The 4318-nt window shown below is 34.9% G+C and overlaps 1 non-coding gene across 1 annotated transcript; it reads left to right on the top strand.

Moving 5' to 3' along the window:
* Nucleotides 1-3233: 3233 nt before the first annotated feature.
* Nucleotides 3234-3338, top strand: LOC132009489 (U6 spliceosomal RNA). Its single transcript, XR_009401961.1, has one exon. It is a non-coding gene; the product is annotated as a U6 spliceosomal RNA (small nuclear RNA).
* The last annotated feature ends 980 nt before the right edge of the window (nt 3339-4318 follow it).

Here is a 4318-nt window from a genome sequence, read left to right as displayed (position 1 = left end):
AAAAAATATAGTCAACTGATACTTAACAGAGGAGCAGAGGCAATATTGTGGTGAAAAAATGGTCTTTTCAACGATGGTGCTGAAAGAACTGGATATCTGCCAAAAAATAAATCTAGACATGAACCTTACATAGCTCACAAAAAATTAAACAAAACTCTAGTGAAAAATTCAAAACTATATAACTCCTGGAAAATAACAAGAGAAAAACTAAGTGTCATTGATTTGGTGATGTTTTTTTAATATATGATCCATAAATGAACATATTAAGCTAGACTAAATTTAAGTCAAAAACTTTTACTCTGTGAAAGACACTGTCAAGAAAAAGAAAAGATAAGACATAGACTAATAAGGGCTATTTGCATTTGATAAAGTTCTATTTTCTACAGCAACACACACACACACACACACAAACACACACAACAACTTAAAATTCAATAAAAATATAACAATCAACTCAATTAACAAATGGGCCAAAGAGGGTGCCTGGGTGACTCTGTTGGTTAAATGTCCAACTCTTGACCTTGGCTTAGGTCTTGATCTCAGGTTCAAGTCCTATGTTAGGCTTCATGCCTACTTAAAAAACAAACAAAAAAAAAAGGGCCAAAGACCTTAATAGTTATCTCACCAAAGAAGGTATATAGAAGGCAAATAAGCCTATGAAAAGATGCTCCACATCATGTTTTCAATGAAATACAAATTAAAATAATAGTGCGATACCACTATATGCAGTAGAGTGACTCAAATCCAGAACATCCATAGTAGCAAATACTGGCAATGATGCAGAGTGATAGGAAGTCTCATTCATTGCTGGTGAAATGCAAAATGGGCTAGCCATTATAAAAGCTAGTTTGACAGTTTCTTATAAAACTAAACACACTCTTACCAGATAGGAGAGTAATCTCAGTCTTTGGTATCTCCATGAAGGAGCTGAGTGTTTGTGCCTGCTCAAAAACCTGCACACAGCTGTTTACAGAACCTTTCCTCATATTTGAGGAATTATGAGGAAATTCCAAACATAATGTCAAACTTGGAAGCAATCAAAAAGTCCTTCAGGAGGTGAGCAGATAAACTGTGGTACATCCAGACAATGAACAGGATGTTATTCATTGCTAAGAAGATGAGCTTTAAAACCTTGAAAAGACATGGAGGAAACTTAATTACATATTACCAGGTGAAAGAAGCCAATTTGAAAAGGCTGCATACGGTATGATTCCAACCATACCACATTCTTGAAAAGGCAAAGTGATGGAGGTAGTCAAAAGATCAATGGTTGCTAAGGATTGGGATTGGTCAAAGGAAGAATAAACAAAGCACAGAGGATTTTTAGAGCAGTAAAACTGCTCTGTATGATACTATAATGGTGGCTATATCTTATTATATATTTGTCCAAATGTACAACACCAAAAATTAAGTCTAATTCAACTGTTTAATTGTAACAAGTTACCCACTCTGACAGGGAATGTTGACTTGGGGAAGGCTATGCATGTGTAGAAACAGGGAATATTGGAAATCTCTGTGCCTTCTGTTCAATACTGCTGTGAACCTAAAATGCTGGCATTTCCTTAAGGGAAGAAAACAGTGATTGAAGTGACAAAAGAAATGGTATCACTGAATGTTATAATGTAAGAAAACAGTGTTGTAACACTAAATTATATACCAGAAACTAATATTACACTGTATTTAATTAGCTGGAATTTAAATGAGAACTTAAAAAAAAAGAAAGATTAGGGGCTTCTGGGTGGCTCAGTGCGTTGAGCGTCTGCCTTTGGCTCAGGTCATGATTTCAGGGTCCTGGGATCGAGCCCCACATAGGGCTCTCTGCTTGGCAGGGGGCCTGCTTCCCTCTCTCTCTGCCTGTCTCTCTGCCTACTTGTGATCTCTTCCTCTCTGTCAAATAAGTAAACAAAATCTTAAAAAAAAAAAAAAAGAAAGAAAGAAAGATAAGATGACACTACTACATTTTAGAGATATGTGCATTTAGCTGATGTATATGAATAGTTGTAGAATGTATGAGGGTGTAGACTATCCCCAATGTATGGAGGTATCTAAAGATCTGACTCAATCATCAATAACATTAATTGAGTGGTTGCCATGTACCAGGCAAAGTCACAAACAGATAAAAACACATAGGTTTTAGTAGATAAGGATTTATATTTCTCATGGTTCGTTCTTTCTTTTTATTTCTTTCTTTCTTCCTTTCTTTCTTTCTTTCTTTGACAGAGATCATAAGTAGGCAGACAGGCAGGCGGAGGTAGAAGGGAAGCAGCCCCCCGCCCCCCACCCCTTCCGAGCACAGAACTGGACCCGGGACTCAATACCAGGACCCCAAGATCATGACTTGAGCCGAAGGCAGAGGCCCAACCTACTGAGCCACCCAAGTGCCCCTATATTTCTCATGGTTCTTCATGAAATCTTAACCCTTATATAAAGGAGAAAATGTGTTTTATGAAAAAAATAAAGTTTTCATTTCCACACTGTAGGTATTTAATACTTGCTGCATTTGGAATCAGTGCTGATACGGCTATATGAGTCAGTTACTTCCATATGGATTTAAAAGGACAGTCTGTAAAATTTGACAGTGTGAGTCTTTCTTAATACTGAAATCTGGAAAGAATTACAAGGAAACATCATTCAAGTATGAGAAGCCAAGTCATATCATATCTATTTATATAAGACCATGAGAAAAGTAAAAAGTCATATTTATACATTTCATATTTACACTTGTTCTTTCACCCTGAATAATTCTGATATGAACAAATGTTACATCCAACTCTTATTGTTTCCCATATAAATCACACTATGTTTCTTACCTTATCTTTCAGTACATAATACCAGTAAAAGAAAAAATAATAAAATGATGTGAGTAGAAAGAAGTGGTAATTATATAGTAATCCTATTTTAACATATTAAATTTATGTTTTTTAATTTCATGAACTATTTTGTTAAATGATTACTCTGTAAGTTAAGATAAATAACACCTAAAAAAAAGCTATAAAGATCTATTGGGGGATGTCTTATTATTTTTGGAAAATAGTCCAGGGCCTTTGAACTACTTTGTTCAATTTATAGTCGTAATCAATAACATTTATGGAATTGTGATTCCTTTCAGTCTGGAAGATATTTTTGTGGGGGAAGCTGTCTTTTAGTAATGCGGTTCCATTTGCATGGTTACAAGAGGCAGAAAAGTAGAGAAGGGGAGGGAAATGTATGAGTATTTAAGAGGATGAACTCTGCTGCTCACTTCTTCAGCAGATATACAAAAATTGTAATGATACAGAGATTGGCATGGGCCCTGCACAGATACGTCGCTGCACATTTGTGAAGCATTCCATACTGAAAAACAGAAAAAGTTGGGCTCTGGAGCTTTTACACTTGAGTAGAATTCTAGGTGAATGATTCTGAGCAATTTATATGAATTTTCTGCTATGTCTGTATCTGTTTCCTTATTTGTGACATTGGGTCAACAATATTTCCTTCGTTGTGGGACTTTGGAATATGAAATGTGTTCATTTCTTTTGGGATAGTGCTTGGCCTTTAGTAAATGCTAAATAAGTGTTTGCTTTATTATTAAATATATCTGCTACGGAATGATTGAAATTCATAAAACAAATGTAGAAACAGATTCTAACAAGAAACACCTAACCCAAAGACAATACGGAGGATCTATGCCAGTAAGGAGATTTTTGAACCATTTTGAGGATCAAAAGCAAGTCTTGGGAAAGGCAAAAATAAAATAATACCTTTAAAAATCTACCATGTACTAGGTACTTTGCATGCATAATTTCATTTTAATTCTCCCTACACTACAAGATTGAAGAAATTGTCACCTCAATAGAGAAAAATAAGAAACATAAAATAAGTTGCTGATACTTTCTCTGCCTGTAGAGTCAATCCATGATCTAAGCTGATATACATCTTATTTTAAATTATGTATTGCTCTCATGTGTTGTTTTCACATAATGCTATAATTGGTGTCTCCTTCTAGAAACTCAAATAGCATCCTCTTCAAACTCCTGAAGGATTAAGGGTTTTAATATTTCCTAGTGTTCCTGTGCCACTTTGGAAAAAAGATTGATTATCATTTTTATAATGCACCTAATGGTGTTCTAGCTTATGGGTGGCAAGAATAATTATATCTATTAATGCACGAATTAATGTAAAGGAAAATATAAAGATGGTTCTCTGAAAAAGAAACTGAGTTTCTTTCTTTCCAAATCCTTCCTTCCACTTCTCCTTAATCTCAAACCCATTTAGAAGAGTGAAGTTGTTTAGATGCAAGTAACAGAGAGTAATTAATGGATCATCTTATTTATATGAG

This window comes from Mustela nigripes, chromosome 1, assembly GCF_022355385.1.
Source record: "Mustela nigripes isolate SB6536 chromosome 1, MUSNIG.SB6536, whole genome shotgun sequence".
NCBI lineage: Eukaryota > Metazoa > Chordata > Mammalia > Carnivora > Mustelidae > Mustela > Mustela nigripes.
Note: the sequence above shows the minus strand (reverse complement) of the source record. Positions and strands in the feature narration are given on the sequence as shown.